The sequence below is a fragment of the Vicugna pacos genome, chromosome 10 (genome assembly GCF_048564905.1).
Source record: "Vicugna pacos chromosome 10, VicPac4, whole genome shotgun sequence".
In the NCBI taxonomy this organism is placed as follows: domain Eukaryota; kingdom Metazoa; phylum Chordata; class Mammalia; order Artiodactyla; family Camelidae; genus Vicugna; species Vicugna pacos.
In genome coordinates, this window is record NC_132996.1 from 70206049 (window position 1) to 70227034 (window position 20986).

The window sequence follows — 20986 nt, forward strand, 5'->3', positions numbered from 1 at the left end:
CGCGCAGGCGCGAAAAGCCTCTTTTTCGTTTCCATGGGAACCTTGCCCTCCTGAGTCCCGGCAGTTAGGGCGCCAAGCTGTTGCTATTCCTCAGGTGCCCTGGCGCTAGGACAGGGTCTGAGCGGGGTAAAGTAGGAACCTGAGGGAAGGAGGCCAGCCGACTTTGCCTCCCGGCATCAGCGCTCCCAAGTTCCCAGCAGCGTCCGGGCGTCCGCGCGCTCCCGGGGCCTTGGCGTTCTGAGGCGAAGGGGCCCGGGGAGGCTCGGACTCGAGAGGCCGTGTCCGACTCTGGCCTGCGCGACTCTGCTCGTTCCACGCCAGCACCTTGTCACCCCCGGCCAAGGGCCTGCGCACCGCCGACAGGTACTCGCGGGGCGCGGGCTGGGCGCGGCAGCCCGCGGGGTTGGTTGGCGCCCCAGGTGAACATTCAGGTAGCGCGGGGCAGGATAATGAGCGCGCCTGGGGTTGGATCCGGCTCTGCCTCTGAAGACTACAAGAGACCCCGGGCTCATCCCTCTGCTTCACTTCCCCCTCTAAAATGGAGCTTGGATCGGAACTCTAGTGCACTTTGCGATTCCGTCGCAGAGCAGACCCTGGCTCTGTGTGACCCAAGGCCCTTTATCTCTCTGAGCCGAAGTTTCCCTCTCTGTAAAGAGGCTGAAACACGTGTTCCCTAAGGTCTCTTCTAGCGGATATGGGATCATTGCCCCTCATTGCACACCAAGTGCAAGAAGGAAAAAGGGGAACTGGATGGTTTGAGCAGGAATCTCAGGTCAGGATCTAGAGTCAGAGACACTTGGGTATGTGACTTTGAGCAAAGTTATTACATCTCTTGAGGCTGTTTTCTCATTTGCAAAACTGGAGGTAATGATAGAACCATTTCAGGTTTTTGAAGGTTAAATGAGAGTAAGTTTTTAGCCTGCACATAATAAGTGCTGTCTCAGTCCCAGCCATCAATTCTGGTACTTTTTCAAAAACATTCCTTAGCCCCATGAGACCTTTTGCTAATTTTTGGAGTCACTTCCTCTATTGATGGGCAAATCTGTTCTCCTAGGCAGGATGGTTTTATAGGCTGATTCTGATGGGAAGCCTCAGCCTTCTTACCCAAGGCTGGACACTCATGGCCAGTGTATCTCTTCCCTTCAGCTGTACTCTGGGTCATATCAGTACCATACAGCGTCTAGGGAGAGTGCCAACACCACATAGTGCAGAAGATGCCTTCCTTTGTGGGAGATACATAGAGGACGTGAGCACTTCCATATTACGGTGCAGAAACAGCTGAATATTGAATTATAATATTTATATAATAGAACATTTACATAAGATTGGATATACACACAGTTAAAAGGAATGCCCAAGAATCCTATGCTACTTACCTTGAGTTCTTTATGTTAATTGTGAAAAATCCTAACAAGGAGTTTTAAATTAGTGATAAAACTGTATTTTTTTAAGTCTGAGAACTTCCAGTAGCTTGACAAATAAGCCTTTGCTCATCCACCAGACATCTTTATGTGGGAGCCTTATTCCATGAGTATTTTTTGAGCACCTGTTATGTACATAGTACTGTGTGGGGTGCTCTGGAAGATACAAAGATGTATAAGATGATCTTTGTCCTCAGGAAACGGAGAGTCTAGTAGAGAAGATCAACTATGCGTACAGAACACATAAGTAGAAAGTGATGTGTCTGGAGAGAGGTACAGGTAACTGGGCTCATTCATACAGGTAAAGGTGAGCGTTCAGAGACAGGGGACACCACTGCTGAGTGGCTGTATAATGAAAGTGTCAACAGGCAGATAGCATTTGAGGTGGGCCCTGAAGTATGTGGAAAATGTGGATATGTGAAGAAGTAGGGAAAAATATTCTGGGCAGCCTCCCCACAGCCCTGAGACAAAGGGGAGAAATGTCTGTAGATGCTGAGCTCTTAGAAGGCAGGGACTGGGTTTTGGTCAGTATTTTAGTCCCAGCTTCACCCACGGATGGCACATGGTAAAATTAGTGAAGGAACAGGGGCTATGACAGGGGTTCCTGTGGAGAGGAACCAAGATGTGGTCTCTGTATTATCCTGAGGCCCTTTTATTAGGCTCATATGCCCTCTTCCAGCCCCTCTTCCAGGGGAAGAATGTGAAGAGGCAGATGATTTGGGGGCAAGGGCCATATTGTTGGCGTATTTAGTGCAGGACCAGCCAACTGGGAGCAGAGCGAACAGGGTCTTGTGAGCGGGTGGGAGGGTTTGTGAGTCTCCTTCCGTGGAGACAAGCTGAAGGAGTGCGAGGAAGGAAAGTGCGGCGCAGGGTCAGGAGGCAGTCTTGAGTACCAGGGATGGATATTCCTTTGGCTCTGTGGCATTGTGTCTGTTCTTGGCTCTTCTTTTTCTGTGGCCTACTCCTCTCCAGAGACCTTCCTCTCCCCATCTGCGACCCACCTGGGAGTGGGAAACTAGGTTGCCAAGGCCTACGGCTGCTGCCAAGGAATGAGGGGGGCTCAGCAGCAGCATCTTCGGCTGACGTCTGGGCCCTGCCCTTCCAGAGTCCTGCCCAGGGCTGACCTTGTGCCGGTAGCTGGCACTGAAGCAGCCTACTCAGAGCAGCTGTGCAGTGACCTGGGGAGCAGGGAACTACCTTAGGACCTGGGCTGGATCTGTTACCTGAGGAGAACAAAGCGGAGAAGATTGAAAGGAGAAAGGCTTGAGGACACAGCAACCCTCCCAAGTGCTGTTTGGACATCCCCTGGGATCCTCTATTGCTCACAAAGTGGGCAGCCATCCTCAGAACAAGGAACCTGGGGAGAGATTAAGTGGGTACAACCAAAGAAAGGATGGGGCACAACTGACTGCCTATTTTGTCCCTGGGTGTAGGATGGTACGAGACTTCTGGGAGCCTCACATGCTCCCTTTCCTGGATCTGTGACCCAGGGTGAGGTGTTACACCATCTTCCTGGCAGCCCGAGCTCCCACCCAGAGTCCTGCTCTTCCTCTCCATCCTGCCTCTCCAGTTTGCTTCTCCTCTGCTGGCTGAAGGTATGTGCTTGCTGGGTGTGTCAGGATTTCTGTGTAGCTGAGTACCACAGGAAGCCTTAGTAACCCCAGACCTGGTGCTTGAGAAAAGGTTACCACAGCTCAGGGCCTGCCACGGAGGCCTACATCAGCCTGCTTTAGGAGCATGATGATCCTTTACAATTTGCAAGCTGGAGAGTCTTGTATTATGACTTTCCCTTTTCCATCTGAGGGATATCAGTTTTTAGATTTAGGTCAAAGAGCCAAATGGTGTTATTGAGACCAGTGATCTTTCCACTGCGATGGCTGTCACTAAAAGGGTACTGTCTACTTTCTGATAAAGACACAGTGCAAGGCTAACCTGACTTTAAACCAGGGCTCTCCTTCCTTCCCATTTCAGCTGGAATTTCCTGCCTGTTTTCCTCAGTTCTCCAGCCCAGCTTCTCTGTCGTTGGGCATATTTGGCCAGAGCCTCTCACTCTCAGGCCCTCGCTAGTCGCTGACTTGTCCCATGGCAGCAGGTCGCTCCCGAGAGCAGTGCTCCTCCCCTTACTCTACCAGGTTTGCACATCGCCAGGCAGCTGCACTGGATAGCTGGGACACCGTAGGGGATTCTGTATCTTGAGCTTGAGGATCAAGAACACGAAAGCTATTTTCCCAGTGGGTAGAGAGGCAAGTTGGTAAAGTCATCCCAGTGAGATTCCCTGGTCTGTATAGTAATGCCACACCCCACCCCACCGCCACCTCTGGTGGCAGGTCAGTGAGTCTTGGAGGTAAAGGTGGGGAGGCGGGTATGGGAGGGAGGGGCATGCAGAGCAAGCCCAGGCTTTAGCAAGGCCCCATGTGCTGGCCTAACTCAAGCCAGATGTGATTGCGGTGGTGGGCGACAGGTTGGGTGAAGGAGGAGGCCCCTGGAGGGCGGAGGTGGGAGTCGGAGCTGATTATATGCACCCCACATATGCACTTGGCCTGAGAAGGTGTGGAGCTGGGCAGGTGTACCCAGGACAGCAGAGTCAGGTGGCACTCTGCTGTGCAGCTCATCTCTTGGTTTGGCAGACTGACTCCAAGGCCTCTGACGAAGGCCTCAAGAAACTTTCTCCACGGCTTCCACCCTGACTTGTGGCTCAGCTTGATGCCTTCTCCAGCCCTGCCCACTGTCTGATTGTCCAGGTGTTCCTGTGCTAGGCTGAACTCCACCTTGTCAGAATGTCCACACTCCTGCCAACCTCAAGCTTTTATTTTCTATACAGAATTGGGAAGCTGGGAGAGGGAGGCTGAGTGCCATGCGGATAGAGTAAGTAGTTTGGGGGCAACAAATGAAATTATTTGGGGGTCAGTGGGATTCCTGACTGGCAAGCAGAGATTCCCCCACCCCCAGTCCTGGGGCTGTATGGCCGGTGGGGCTGGCTGGAGCAAGGCCTGCAGGCTCTCCCCATAGCCAGATATGTTGCAAGTGTCCCTGCTGCCCCACCCACCATCCTGCTTCAGCCTCCTCCTCCACCTCAGCCCTGCTCTTTCATCTCTTCCCTCTCTCCCTCCGCCCTTGGCCCACCCACACCTGAGCTGTTTAGGAATGCTCATCTTGGCCTGCATGCTGCATTCCTCTCCTCTTGCAAAGGAAAAAGGACTCAGCAAAGAAAGGAGGTTAGGGCAAGGAGACAGAACTATGTGCAGGCTAAGTGGAGAGGAACCAAGTTGAAGGAATGCTGCCAGAGAAGGACTGTAGGTATCAGTCAGCTCTCAGGGCCTGCTGGTCCCAGGTGTGGGTGAGGCTGGTCCATTGGAGAATTCTGTTTCTGATTGGACCCTGTTTGACAGCCTGAGGGCCTATGAAGGATCAATTTGACAGGAATGCTGGGATAAAACTAAACCTATTTCTTTTTCTTATAGTTCATCTCTTTGAGTCTTGAGCTGCAAACCAGCCTTTCCTGCTGACTCCCATTTCCTCTATTCTGCTACACCCAGGTGTAAACCTCAGGGTGATAATTCTCACTTTCCACATTTCATCAGTTATCAAATTCTGAAGGGCCTTCACAAAACAGTTGCCTTTTATTCCTACTTCCTCCACCTAGCCTAAGTGCCTGTTCCCATGCCTAGACTACTGTAGTAGCCTTCTAGCTGTTAGGCCCTTTAGTCTGTCCAGAGTGTCATGACTAGGGTAATCTTTCAGAAGTATTGCATCACTTCACATATGTTACTTCCATGTTTATTGCCTTCCGTGGTGCTCCTCATTGCTTGCCAAGTACAGAACAGACTCTGTTCTTTGCTCAGGGCCTTTCCCAAGTTGGTACATAGCCTACCTTTCTGACTTTATCTCCTACAACGTCCTTATATGCACCTTTGACTCAAGTCAAATTAGATTACTATTTCTTGAAAACACTTTTCTTCCCCTTAACCATTGCTCATGCTGTTCTATCTGTCTGGGAGGATCCCCCCTCACTTTCATTTATTTATTTAAAAATATTTATTGATCCTGCTAAAATCTGGAAAAAGAAGTGGATCACTCCTTCTATTTAACATAGTTTTGGAAGTTCTAGCCATAGCAATCAGACAAGAAAAAGAAATAACAGGGGTCCAAACTGGAAGAGAAGATGTAAAACTGTCACTATATATAAAAGACCCTAAAGGCTCCACACAAAAACTGCTAGAGCTGATAAAAGAATGTGGCAAGGTAGCAGGATAAAAGATTAACATATAGAAATCAGTTGCTTTTCTTTACACAAACAATGAAATACCAGAAAAGGAAAATAAAGAAAGAATCCCTTTTAAAATCACATCCAAAAAAATAAAATTCTTAGGAATAAATCTGACCAAGGACGTGAAAGACTTATATGTAGAGAACTACAAAACATTGATTAAGAAAATTAAAGATGATGTAAAGAAATGGAAAGATATCCCATGCTGTTGGATTGGAAGAATTAATATTGCTAAAATGGCCATACTACCCAAAGCAATCTGCAGATTTAATGCGATCCCTATAAAATTACCCAGGACATTTTTCACAGAACTAGAACAAATAATCCTAAAATTTATATGGAATCACAGAAGACCCAGAATTGCCAAAGCACTACTGAAGAAAAGGAACGAATTTGGATGAATAACCCTTCCAGACTTCAGACAATACTGCAGAACTACAGTAATCAAAACAGCATGATATTGGTACAAAAACAGACATATGGATCAATGCAACAAAATAGAGCCCAGAAATAAACCCACAGACTTACGGTCAATTAATATTCAACAAAGGAGGCAAGAATATACAATGGAGAAAAGACAGTCTCTTCAGCAAGTAGTGTTGGGAAAACTGGACAGCCGCATGTAAATCAGTGAAGTTAGAACACTCTCACACCATACACAGAAATAAACTCAGAATGGCTTAAAGACTTAAACATAAGACAAGACACTATACACTTCCTGAAAGAAAACATAGGCAAAAACATTTTCTGACATAAATCTTAGCAATGTTCTCCTAGGGCAGTCTACCCAGGAAATAGAAATAAAAGCAAAAATAAACAAATGGGATCTAATTAAAATTATAAGCTTTTGCAGAGCAAAGGAAACCATGGGCAAAATGGAAAGACAACCTATGGAATGCAAAAAAATATTTGCAAATGGTGCAACTTACAAGGGCTTAATTTCTAGAATAGAAAAACAGCTCATATAGTTTAATAACAACAACAAAAAAAACCCCAAATAACTCAATACAAAAATGAGCAGAAGACCTAAACAAGCAATTCTCCAATGAAGACATACAAATGGTCAATAGGAACATGAAAAATTGCTCAATATCATTAATTATCAGAGAAAAGCAAATCAAAACTACAATGAGGTATCACTTCGCACCAGTCAGAATGGCCATCATTAAAAAGTCCACAAATGATAAATTCTGGAGAGGGTGTGGAAAAAAGGGAACCCTCCTACACTGTTGGTGGGAATGTAGTTTGGTGCAGCCATTTTGGAAAACAGTATGGAGATTCCTCAAAAAACTAAAAACAGACTTACCGTATGATCCAGCAATCCCGCTCCTGGGCATATATCTGGAGGGAACTCTTAATTCGAAAAGACACATGCACCCCAATGTTCATAGCAGCACTATTTACAATAGCCAAGACATGGAAACAACCTAAATGTCCATCAACAGATGACTGGATAAAAAGGTTGTGGTATACATATATACAATGGAATAGTACTCAGCCATAAAAAATAGGAAGATAATACCATTTGCGGTAACATGGATGGACCTGGAGAATGTCGTTCTAAGTGAAGTAAGCCAGAAAGACAAAGAAAAATACCATATGATATCACTCATATATGGAATCTAAAAAAAAAAAAGAGACACAAGTGAACTTATTTACAAAACAGAAACAGACTCACAGACATAAAAAGCAAACTTTCAGTTACCAGGGGAGAAAGAGGGTGGAAAGGGATAAATTGGGAGTTTGACATTTGCAGATACTAACTACTATATATAAAATAAACAGCAAGGTCCTACCATATAGCACAGGGAACTATATTCAATATCTTGTAGTAACCTATAATGAAAAATAATAAGAAACCGAATATATGGGTATATATGTATGACAAACATTATGCTGTACATCAGAAATTGACACATTGTAAACTGACTATACATCAATAAAAATTTTTAAACAATTTATTGAGCACCTTCAAAATAAAAGACTTTGAACATTTTCAGACTTACAGAATAGTTGAAAGAATAGTACACTGAACACATATCTGGATTCACCAGTTGTTAACCTTTTGCCATGTTTCTTTCCCTTTTTTTCTAGATCCACTGAAAATAAGTTGCAGGCATTAAGACACTTCACTTCTAAATATTTTGGCCTATATCCCTAATAATAAGGAGATTACCCTACATAACTACCATTTTTTAATTGTGGTAAAATATACCTAACATGAAATTTACTATTTTAACCATTTTAAGTGTACATTTGTGGCATTAAGTATATTCACAATGTTGTGCAACCATCACCCACTATCCACTTTCAGAACTTTTTCATCACCCTGAAAAGAAAATTCTATACTCATTAAATATCCCTTCCCCCTGGTAACCTCTATTTTGCTTTCTGTCTCTCTGGATTAGCCTATTCTAGGTAGTTCATATAAGTGGAATCTTACAATATTTGTCCTTTTGTGTCTGGCTTATTTCACTTAGTATAACGTCTATAAAGGTTTACTTATGTTGTAGCATTATCAAAGTTTTATTCCTTTTAAATGTTGAGTAATATTTCATTGTATGTGTATATCACATTTTGTTTAGTTACTCTTCTGTTGTTGGACACCTGGGTTGTTTCCACCTTTTGGCTATTGTGAATAATGCTGCTCTGAACACAGTTGTAAAGCATCTATTTGAGTCTCTGCTTTCAGTTCTTTTGGGTATATACCTTGAAGTGGAATTGCTGGATCATATGGTAAGTCTGTTTAACTTTCTGAGGAACTGCCAAACTATTTTCCATAGTGACCAAGAAATTTCACAATGCAATATTATTGCCTAGACTACAACCATAATTACATTTCTCCAGGTATCCCTAAAATCTGGAATAGTCCTTCTGCCTTTTTTTTTTTCATGGCATTGATGTTTTTGAAGAATGCAAACTAGTTATCTTGTAGAATATCTCTTAATTTGGATTTGTTTGAATGTTTCCTCTCAGTTAAATTCAGGTGAAACCTCTTTGCAAGAGTACTACATAAGAGACATGTTCTTTCTGTTGTTGTTTCAATAATTTAATACTGCTTTATCTCATTATTGTTGATGCTGAGGCATCAAGACACATTACATATGGGGTACAATGATATGAAGAAATGGAAGACAGAGAACAATGGAATCACACCTTTAAGGTGCTGACAAAGACGAACTTCAATCTAGAATTCTATAGCCAATGAAAATATCCTTCAAAATGAAGGAGAAATAAAGACATCTTCAGAAAAATCATGAAATGAGAGAATTTATTGCCAGCAGACCTACACTATGAGAAATGCTAAATGAAGTTATTTATACTGAAGAGAAATTTGGAAGCTTGTATCTATAGGAAGGAATGAGGGCCACAGGATTGATAAATACCTGGGTAATTATAAAAGAATGGCTTTTTTCTTCTCCTAATGTTCATAAAAGACAAATGACTGTTTATAGTAGAAGTATTATTATAAGATACAGTTTATGATATATGTAGCAATAAAATATGTGATAATAACAAAAGAATGAGAGAGTAAAAATACAATTACATTGTAAAGTTCTTCTGTGAAATGTGAAGTTCAATTATGTGATAAATGTGATGTATATTACAATTTCCAGAACAGTCATTAAAAATAATAAAAAGGTATAGCTAAAAAGCAAAGAGGAAATAAAATATAATGTTAATTACATTTAATATTGAATCATAATATGCAACCATTATATCTATTAATTAATCATTAGTAATATATTATTAATTATAATATCAATTATATATAATAAATGTAACATTCAGTTCCCCAAAAGAAGTCAGGAAAAGAACTGAGGAACAAAAGAATATATGGGGCAAATAGAAAACAAATAGCAAGATAATATACTTTGTTATGGGTTGAGTTGTGTCTCCCACCAAAATACACATACTGAAACCCTGCACTTCAGAATGTGACTGTATTTGGAGATAGAGTTTTTACAGAAGTATTACATGAAAATGAGGTCATTAGGGTAGACCCTAATCCAGTATGACTGGTGTCTTTATAACCAGAGGAAATTTGGACACAGGCATGTACAGAGAGAAAAGGATGTGAAGATGCAGGGAAAGACAGTTGTATACAAGCCAAAGATTGAGGCCTGGAATAGATTCCTTCCTCACAGCTCTCAGAAGGAACCAGCACTGCCAACACCATGATCTCAGACCTCTTGCTTCCAGAATTGTGAGTAAATAAATTTCTGTTGTTTAAGCCTCCCAGTCTGTAGTACTTTGTTATGTCAGCCCTTGCAAGTTAACACAGACTTAAACCCAACTATATTAATAATTCCTTTAAATACAAACATTCCAATTAAAGAACAAAAGTCAAGACCCAACTATAGTTGACCCTTGAACAAAGCAGGGATTAGGGGCACCAGCCCTCCCTGCAGTTGAAAATTTGGGTATAACCTTACAGTCAGCCCTCCCTATCCACAGTTATGCATCCACGGATTCAGCCAACTACAGATCATGTAATACCGTAGTACCTATTTATTGAAAAGAATCCATGTGTAAGTGGACCCCGCAGTTTAAACCTGTGTTGTTCAAGGGTCAACTGTATTTATCTAAAAGGTATAATTTTAATATACAGACACAGAAAGTAAAAGGATGAAAAAAGATACACTATGTACATAGAAAGCTGATGCAGCCACATTAATATCAGGCAAAATCATGTCAAGACAAGGAGAACTAGAAGAGAAAAAGACAGTTCATAATCAGAAAAGGGTCAACTGAACAGGAAGACATAATTCTAAGTGTATATGCACTTGATAACAGCACAAAAAGTGAAATAAAAACTAACAGAGTTAAAGGGAAAAACAGACAATTATGCTGTTATAGTCAGAGATTTGAAAACTCCTCTACTGATGACGGATAGAGTATTTTGGCATAAAAGCAGTAGGATTTAGAAACTCTGAATACAGTCAACCATCTTGATATAATTCAAATGTCATAGAATATGCTCTCTAATCACAGTGGAATTAAGTTATAAATAATATATCTAGAAGATCCACAGATGTTTAGAAATTAAAGAATATGTTTCTATATAACTAATGAGTCAAAGAAGAAAACAAATGAAATTAGAAAATGTTTCAAGCTGAACAATAATGAAAGCACAGAGTATCAAAATTTGTGTAGTGCAGCTAAAGAAGCACTTAGAGAAAAATGTATAACTAAATGTCTATATCAGAAAAAAAGAGAAAGGTTTAAAGTCAATATTCTACATGTCTATGTTAAAAAGCCAGAAGAAGTTTGCCGATTTCTCAAAAAGTTAAACAGAATTACCACATGATCCAGCAATTCTGCTCCTAAATATATACCCAAGAGAACTGAAAACATAAGTTCATATAAAATTTGTACATGCATGTTCATAGCAACATTAGTCTTATAGCCCAAAAGTAGAAACAACTCAAATGTCCACCAACTAATGGATGGATAAAAAAAATATGATATAGCCATACAGTGGAATACTATTCAGGCTTCAAAAGGAATGAAGTAGTCACATGTTACAACATGTATAAATCTTGAAAACCTTACCCCAAGTGAAAGAAGCCAGACACAAAGGGCCACGTATTGTATGATTTCATTTAAATGAAATATTCAGAATAGGCAAATCCATAGAGACAGAAAGCAGACTAGTGGTTTGCAGGAGGAAATTGAGACTGACTGCTGTTAGGTACAGGGTTTCTCTGGAGTGATGGAAATACTCTGAAGTTAGACAGTGTCAGTTGTTGCACAACACAGTGAATATACTAAAAGCCACTGAATTGTACACCTTTAAATGGTAGATTTTATGTGAATTCTATCTTTATAAAAGAATAAAATAAAATAAATTAGAAAAAGAACAAGTTAAACCTAACAGAAGGAAGAAATAATAAAGAGCAGAAATTAATGAAATAGAAAATACACAAAGAATGGAGAAAGTTGGCAAAGCCAAAAGTTGGTTCTTTGAAAAACATTAATGAATTTGATAAACCCCTAGTATGACTGATTAAGGGGAAAAAAGAAGGAAAGTACAAATTACCAACTATCAGGGGAAAAAAGAGTGACAATTAATTTAAAGTAGATCTCAGACTTAAATGTGAAAGCTAAAACAATAAAACATCCAGAAAAAGCATAGGAGAAAATATTTGTTAGGGGTAGGTAAATATTTCTTAGGATATGAAAAAGCACTAACCATGAAAGAAAAAAGTAGATCAATCAGATTTCATTGAACTAAAAATTTTGGTTCTTCAAAAGACACTATTTAGAAAATGAAAAGGCAAACTACAGGCTGGGAGGAAATACTCTGTCTGTCTGTCTATCTATCTATCTATCTCAAAGGTTGTATATCCAGAGTATATAAAGAACTTTTACCACTCAGTAATAAGAAGCCAAACAATCCTAATTTTAAAATGGACAAAATATTTGAAAAGACATTTCACCAAAGGAGATAAATAAATGGCAAGTAAACCTATGAAAGATGCTCAATATCAGAAAATGCAAATTGAAACCACAGTGACATACCACTTCACACTGACTAGAATGGTTAAAACTTAAAAGACTAACAATAACAAGTGTTGGTAGGATATGGGGCAACAAAAACTTTCACACATTGCTTTGCTGATGGGAATGTAAAATGGTAGAACCACTTTGGAAAACAGATTAGCAGTTTCTTATAAAATTAATGTATATATGTTATACCTCCCAGCAGTCCGACTCGTAGCATTTATCCAAGAGAAATGAAAACATATACCTACACCAAGACTTGTACATAAGTATTCATAACAGCTTGATTTATTGGAGCCCAAAACTAGGATGTTCATCAGCTGATAAATGGATAACTTCATTTGAGTGTGTTCATACAATGCAACAAAGGTGAATGAAGTGCTGACATACAACATAGTTGGATCTCTCAGACATTATATTGAGTGAAATAAGTCAAGTATGCTGAATGGTGACATTTATGTAAGTTCTAGAATAGGCAAAACAAATCTTTGATTATAGATATCAAATCACCTGGGATGGAAGAGGAGGGAGAGATTGGGTGCAAAGGAGAGTGAGGGAACGTTCTGACTGATGGAAGTGCTCTAGATATTAATTGGGTGGCAGGCACACTGGTGTATACATTTACCAACACTATATATTTAAAACCTGTAATTTTGTTGTAGATAAATTATATTTCAATAAAGTTGATTTTTAAAAAATCAACATAGTGATACCCCCAATTCAAATCTAACATTTCAGGATTCTTCCTCACCTTTCCCCATTCCATATCTGATCTTCTTTTTCTGACAGTCTCTGGTTCCCAACATCTATATATTTATTCATTTTTTTCTATTCTTAAACAAAAACAGCAAGACAGTTTTAGAATTAGTACACCAATACTGTTATCAACAACACATCGACTGAGTAAAGTTCAAGATTTTTATTGATGTGGTTCTTTTATTCTTAGGAGGTCCATGAACTGTGTTCATAATTTACTTGGATTCTTGTATTCCTTTTTTGTGAGGTTATATTATCATTCTGATATACAATTGGGTTCGTTTGTTACTGTTTATGTTCAATTTTTGGATTTTTGAAAATCTTTTTTGACAAATTTTTTTTTTTTGGAGGGTGAGGTAATTAGGTTTGTTTGTTTGTTTACTGGAGGCACTGGGGATTGAACCCAGGCCCTTGTGCATGCTAAGCATGCGCTCTGTCACTGAGCTATACCCTCCCCACTATCGATACAGTTTTGAATATGTAAAATGTTTATATGGTTCATGAGCTGAAACGATATAAAAAATAGAGAAATCTCATTCCCATCCTCTCATCCACCTCATTCTTACCTACCCACAGAAGCAACCATTTTATTTGTTTCTACTTTACTCTTCCTATGTTTCTTTTTTCAAATGTCTATCTCATTTCCCCTTCTTCCATATACAAAGGTAGTAAATTGTACTACTTATTTAACAATTTGTCCTGGAAATCACTCCATATCAACTTATGGAAATCTTCCTTTTTTTTTTAATAGCTACACAGTATTCCATTGAGCGGGTTTATTTAATCCATGGACAGGAATTTAAGTTGTTTCCAATATTCTGCTATTACAAATAATGCCACAGTCAATAATGCTTATGCACATGTTATTTTATGTTTGTGGAAGTGAATCTTCAGGGTAAATTCCTGGAAGTGGGATTACTGGGTTAAAGGTAAATGCTGTGTCATTTTATCAGTACTACCAGATTCCCCTCCCTGGGGACCCTGCCATTTTTCGCTCCTTCATGTTTCCCCCAAACCTTGTCAACAGAGTATACTATCCAAGTGTTTCAGCTTTTGCCAGTCTTATTTGAAGTGAAGTTGGGCATCTTTTCATGTATTTAGGATGAACTGAAAGGTCTTTAAGGCTTGGACCCAAGCCATATATTCTACATACTTACTACTACTGACAGATACCCTGTATGTACTTGTTAAATGAATAAATGAATGAACTGGATGGACTTATACTAGACTCATCATTTTTGCAGTCTTGAGAAACCAAGAGTCCCCATGACAAGTTGACTGTTATCCCAATGTGGGGCAGTGCCAGGTGCCTGGCAGAGGTCTAGTAAAAGAGGAGATGGGCCTGCCAACTGCTAGGACCCCACTGTAAGGACAGGTAGAAGACCCTTCTCTCCCAGTGGAATATGATAAAAAGAGTGCAGCATCATGGGAGCGGAGACATGCACAAAGCCATTGCAGTACATGACGCAGTGACCCTTCTTCCTTAGTGGGATTGTTGCTGTTATTTTTAGTATTTATTAAATATATCAACATGGATGTGGCAAGACTTTTTTCTTATTGATAGATTGATTAAATAGGTAATACAGTTAAATAGTTCAAATTCAAAAGTCCCTCATTCCTGTTTCTAAGCCACCAAGTACCTTCCTCTCAAAAGCAACTGATGTTATCAATTTCTTGGGTGTCCTTTCAGAGATCCTGTGTGCTTAAAACAAGTGAATACATACACGTTTTAACCCAAATTGTAGCATATTATACACACTGTTCTGTAAATCTTTTTTCCCACTCAACTGTTTATTTTGGAGATCATCCCACTCTGTACCAATACACACAGAGCTTCCTGGAACTTTTTCTACAGCACGGTGCCCACTGTGCACTGCAGCCTACTTTGCTGGTGCCTAATTGATAGACATTTTAGGCTGTTTATAGTCTCTGCCATTACAAACAGTACTGTAATGTTATTTTGGACCTACAAGAGTATCTATAGGATAAATTTCTAGACATGGACTGAAAGGGACACATGCATTTGTAATTTTGATAAATCATGCCAAACTGGTGTCCTTGGAGTTGTCCCAGTTTACATCCCAACGTTGTGGGAGGTAATAGTAGGACCCTGGGCGGCCATGCTCTTGAGCACATGTGGAGAAGCTGGCTGGGTGCTCCTCTAGCCAACGACTCCCTCTGCTCATATGAGAGAACCTCAGCTGAACACTCAGCCTGCTGGCCCAGTGCGGGCACAAGCTTCAAAGCAGAAAATGAAAAGGGTCCTGCCTCTGAAGTTGACAGCTTTGATGCTTTCCTTGATGAGAAGGAAAAGATGGCACCTGCTGTCAAGGCCACACAACTGCCGGGAGAAGTGATTTAGTTGGAGACCACATTTCACTGGAGTTTAGGACTGGCCTTCATGACAGGTGCATAAATGATTCTCACAGGCTGGACAGGACCAACAGATCAAATGGTAGGTGCCAGTGAAGTGGGAAGGTTTTTTCAGCTGTGAGTGCTTACTATGTAGCTATCCCTGTGCTAGTTACACTGGTGACAAGGATGAAATACTCTCCAGCAGTGGAGATGATGAAATGTATCGCTGTAGCAATGTAACATGCTATAATAAAATGTAAACAGTTTGCACAGGGAGCAGAGGAGGAATCCTTAGCTCTTCTTAGGGAAAGCTGTGCAGAGAGAGCAGCATGCGATCAAGGGTAGCACTTGCAGGACAAGGAGTCACAGAAACCTCTAGGTGAGGTGAAGGAGGCTCCCACACAGGGGAGGTCTCTAGGAAATACCTTTTCCTTCAAGAGACCACGGACCAAAGTAGTGCTCAGGAATTACCTGAGACCTTTTCAACTTGTGGAAGCCCCTTCTCATCTTTAAATGCTCTGCTTCATTATCAGAAGTCTGTTTCCTCAGAGTCAAGTTTACACCTGTCTTGTGGCAGTGTTTGAAATTTCCTCTCTCTCTCTCTCCCGCCTCTCCCCCAGCAAGCTCCTGGTGCTTAGGGCTAGGTTCTAATTTGCATCTGCCATGACTAGCATAAAGCTGTTGTTTTCTACTTTAGAACTCAGGCAGATGAACCGGAGCCCCACCTGCAGAGAAAACTAGCAATCATGCTGAGGGTCCCAGAAGTCCTAGAGGTGGTGGTCACCCACATTCGCCTCAAGTGGGCACTGTTGTGGTTTCCATCTACTTCTCAGCTAATTCAGAAACGTCTTCCTTTTCCTTGTTTACTCAAGTTTCTTGGTAAATTAGTGCCTTAAGCCCTCACACTACTAGTGAGTTTGAGAGTGGATAAATGTTGCCACACCTGAGTCAATAAAGAATGAATCAGTGCGCCCCTCATTGATGGGTGTGGCATGGTAGTTACTATGACGAGGCCAGAGGGAAGCAGGAAATATGGGGACTGAATTAGGGTGAGCCATCTGTAACCTGTCCATCTCCTGCTGATGATTTCTTCCTTGGCATCTCAGCACATCACACCAGCCACTGCCACTTGTGAGATTCTCAAGAACTTGCAGACACAACTCTACCTCGTCTCTCCTGCCTCTCTGACACTCTCCCCTCTTCTTTGCTGAGCTTCTTCCACCTTCTGGAGAGTATTTTCCCAAGTGCCAGATTTGGTCCTATCTTTGTACCCTCTCCCTGTCTCTGTTTCCTCTCTCAGAGAACTCATGGGCTCAAATGTCAGTTCTAGGCAGGTGATTCCCCTCTGTCCCGTGGGTACCACACTCTCCTTTGACCTTGCTGCTGGACTTGACCTCTAGGTTTTCATTGCCTACTAGATGTTTCCATTTGGATGTCCTGTCATCATGTCAAACTAAGCATGCATGAAATCAATCCTATCTTCCCCTCCCAGTTTCCATTTTTTGGTCTGTGGCACCAGCATCCTCTCGCCCACCCAAGCTCAAAACCTGAGTCATTTGATGCCTCCTCCCCATCCCTCCCTTCCCAGGTGCAAGTCTTGCCAACTTCCTTTGCAACCTCCCATAACTCTTTGTCCTTCGCACTGTCTGTTAATCAGGGTCTCAGCACCCATGTTTTGAATATTTTGTAGCTTGTACCTGGTCAGAAAGATTCTCTGAAATGATTATTTTATCCTGTCTCTCTCCTGCTCAAAAACCTTCAGGCATTCTTATCATCGTGGATGAACCCAAACTCCTTTGCCTCAGGCTCAAGCACCTGTGTTTGTCCCAGAGGACCTCACCAGCATTATCCCATGTGACAGAAGTGCAGTCTCTGCAACAGGACTCTGGGATCAAGTCCTATTCCTGATATTTACATGCTGTGTGATCCTGGGCAAGTACCTAACCTCTCTGTGCCTGAATTTCCTCATTAAAATTGCTTTATAAAATGTCTAGAATCATTTCTAGGGCTGCTTTGAGGATAAAAGGCACTTAGGACAGTACTGGATACATAGCAAGCACCGAAATGCTGGCTTTTGGTTGCACTGATTTTCATAGAGCAAGTGCTGCAGGCTGCACACCTCTCCCCTGGGCACATACACCCACCTCTCCTCACTACTTTTGCTCAGCCCAGTCCCTCGGTCTAGAATGTTTTTCTCTGTCTGCGGATTCTTACTCACCCTTCAAGGGCCACTGACCTCCCATTTCCTTCCGATAAACACTTATTTGGTGCTTTCTGCCATGCTGCTCGACCTCAGCTGGGCAATAGAGGGTGTGTCACTGGTATATGAAACCAGTCATAGGCCACACATGATCGCATCTTCCTGGGGTTCATTTTACTTGATAAGTAGGTTCATCTGTTTTTCTGTTACAGCAACTGCTCCAGATATATCATGGAGTAGAATGCAAAATTGGCCAAAGATAAAACACACAACTGCTTAAGAATATTCAGAGTGTCGGTGTCTCGGGCCATCCCAACCCCCAGCCCCAGTGGCAAGTCTGCTTTCATTCTGCATGGAAAGGTCTGAGATGCAGGGACATGGCCAACAGAAGAGGTTAGGCAGTGCTGCAGGGCATGGCGGTCCTCTGCTCTGGGCCCTTGCAGCAAGGGTCTCTTTAACATGTGGTCTCTCTCCTTCCTGAGAACTGTATTCACACCATTCCTACTTGCCCCAAGGTAGCACTTGTATTACATTATTTTTTAATTTCTCCACGGGTAGGTCTTATCTTGTCGATGCCATCCTGAACACCTGGAGCACAGGTGTGGGTTGGAGCACAGGTGCAGTGACACAGCGGGAAGACAGACCTGGGTGGGAATTGGGCCCTGGTGTTTATTGATTAAGCCAGTCACTTTTCCTCTCAGCCTCAGTTTCCTTATCTGTGGAAGTGGATAATACTCACTTAATGAGATTGTTCTGAGCAGTCAATGAGATAATGTTAAGTGCAGCAGATGGCGTGGATTGGCACTTAACAAATATCACATCCCTTCCAGCCAGTCCAGGCTGTGAGCAAACATCTGATGCTCCAGTGTTCCCACCCCCAACCATATCCCTCTCCCTGTATCCACTCCCACAGCCTCTGCCTCCCTCCCTGCCATGGTGGGTGCTCCTACCTAAGGCCACACTGTTCCTTGTGTACCAGTCCTGGCCCTTCACAGACTTCGCTCACACAACTGCCTCCTCTGTCTTCTGCTGCCTCAGTGTCCCTCCCTGTTGGACCACTCTCTTCTCCATGTAATTGATGCTGTAATATCACTCTATCTAAAACAAAAGATGGAACAAAACAACAAATAAAAACCCTTCCTTAGCGGGGAGGGTATAGCTCAAATGGTAGAGCACATGCTTAGCATGCCTGAGGTCCTGGGTTCAATCCCCAGTATTTCCATTGAAAATACATAAACCTAATTACCTCCCCCTTGCCCAAAAAAATTCTAGAATAATATGATAAAAAAAAACACAACCTTCCTTGATCCCACATCCTCTTTAGTTACCACTCATTTCTCTTCTCCCTTTACAGTAAAAGATCCCTGAAACAACTGGCACGACCCCATTTCCACGTCTGCCATCCTTCCCTCTGAGCCCACTCGAGGCACACTCATCCCTGTCACCCCATGGATGCCGCTTGTCTGCAGTGACCTCTGCATGACCAAGTCCAGTGTGCTGTTTGCCGGCTTCATCTTACCAGCCCCTCAGAAGCATCTGAGACCTTGAAACACCCTCCACCCAGGCCTCCCAGGCCCACCGTCACCTGGCTTTCTGCCAGTCTTGCCACTCCTCAGTCTCCTTTGCCACATGCCCTCTAAGCATAGAAGGTCCCAGGGCCGTGCTGAGACCACTTCTTCTCTAACTATACTCACTCAGGTCATCTCACCCACACACATGGCTTTAAATACCACCTGAAAGATGCTCAGATTTCTCTCTCACATCCAGACTTGCATATCCACTGCCTACTCCCCATCTTAGATGTGTCACAGACTTCAAATCTGAACTCTTAATTCCCCACCCCACCCTCCCCTTCCCACAATCTTTCCTGTCTTAGTAATGGGAACTCTGTTCTTCCAGTTGCTCAAGCCAAAACTTTTGGAGTTATCCTTTGCTCCTCTCTTTCTCTTCAACTCCACAGCTAACGGATCAGCAAGTCCTGTCAGTTAGTTTTCCCTTCAAAATGTAGAAAGAATCTGGCCACTTCCTGCCACCTCTGTCTCCCACCCTGGTCTAAGTCACCACTGCCTCCCACTGGCCAACTCCAGTAGCCTCCTGAGTGTTTGTGTTGCCTCTTCTTTCCCCAGCCCCACAAGCTGTTCACCAACAATCAGAGTAATGTTTTCAAAACGTAAGTTTGATTGTCATTTATTGCCTTAAAACCCACCAATGTCTTCCTCTCTCATTCAGAATAAAATCCAGATTCCTTATCCTGTCCTACCAGGCCCTATGGGACCTGCCTGCTACCTCTCTGGCCTTGTTTCCCCCATCCCCGCTCCCTGCGCTGCCTCTGCTCAGCCGCACTGGCCTCCGCACTGCTCCTTGACCGGACTGGAAACACTCATGCCTTGGGGAGTGTGGGCCTGTTGCTCCTTCTGCCGGAAGCACTCCCAGATGCTGCCCTGTCAGGGAGCCTTCCCTGAGCTGCCTCTCCAGCACCCTTGGCCTTCTCTGACCTCTAACCCTAACTCTGCCTAGCACTTACCACGGCCTGACATACTATTTACATGTTTGTTTTTGTCTGTCTCCTCCCCACTAATAACTCCCAAGAGGACTTCTAGAGCCCAGCTCATGGCAGGTGCTCAGCAGATGGGCAGGGGCAGGGAAGAGACGGGAAGAGCCCCTCATCTCTGCACGACCACATACCTGCTGGTGCTTCTGGACAATTTTGCACAACCTTTCTGGGCTTCAGGTTCCCTCTCTGTAAAATCTACCTTGAAGGTTTTTTAGGAAGTTTAGAGGTAATATATTTAAAGCACTTGAGGCATGGTCAGTGCTCGATAAATTGGGGGCTAAAAAAGGCTCCCTGGTCACTGTCTAGGCCTGCTTCCAAGGAGTTCATGGTTCTGTTTCTCCACCCCAGGACGGAGGGCCGATACATCAAATGAAGGTAACACCATTATAAGGAGTACTGATTCCAGTCTCCATGTCATACCATCCCAGGGTCCCTTAAGCATTGTTTCTAAATACAGCTATTTCTCCTCCATCTTCAGGACCATCCAGTTCCCTACCAAAGCTCCTCAGATGATGGCCATCTCTGGGCAGGTCCTATGGGTGGAATCCCACCCCTAACCCAGCTTTGGATCCAGGTAGCCCCCATGTGGGAAGTAGAGGTGCTTGCTGGGAATGTATATGTCTGTCTGGACCTTATGAGTCATGGGTCCCCTGGATCCTGCTCTGACAAAGGATTTTTGTGAGGTGTGCAACACTGGGCAGGCCAGGTGGTGGGTTTTTCCTGGCTGGCCAGTGAAGGTGGCTAGGGTAGTCTTCCTGGTTACCACCAGGGGGCGCCAGAGGTTGCTCAGCGTTGTGAGGACTTGTCCGTTGGGTTTTTTTTAAGGTGTCTTTCCTCCTTCTCAGGTCGAGGGTTAGGCAGTGGAAGAAGCATGTACACCTTGCAGGAAAGCGTGGTGCTGGCTCTCTCCAGCTATCAGATTGCTG

General features: G+C 42.8%; 1 long non-coding RNA gene across 2 annotated transcripts; it reads left to right on the forward strand.

The window, feature by feature from the left end:
* Nucleotides 1–28: 28 nt before the first annotated feature.
* LOC107034202 (uncharacterized) lies at nucleotides 29–20912 on the forward strand. Of its 2 annotated transcripts, XR_012076833.1 has the most exons (4): nucleotides 29–363; nucleotides 2855–3016; nucleotides 17069–17238; nucleotides 18861–20912. It is a non-coding gene; the product is annotated as an uncharacterized lncRNA (long non-coding RNA). The 2 variants fall into 2 exon arrangements; XR_012076832.1 differs by lacking the exon at nucleotides 18861–20912 and having other exon boundaries at nucleotides 30–363; nucleotides 17069–17295.
* Nucleotides 20913–20986: the final 74 nt, after the last annotated feature.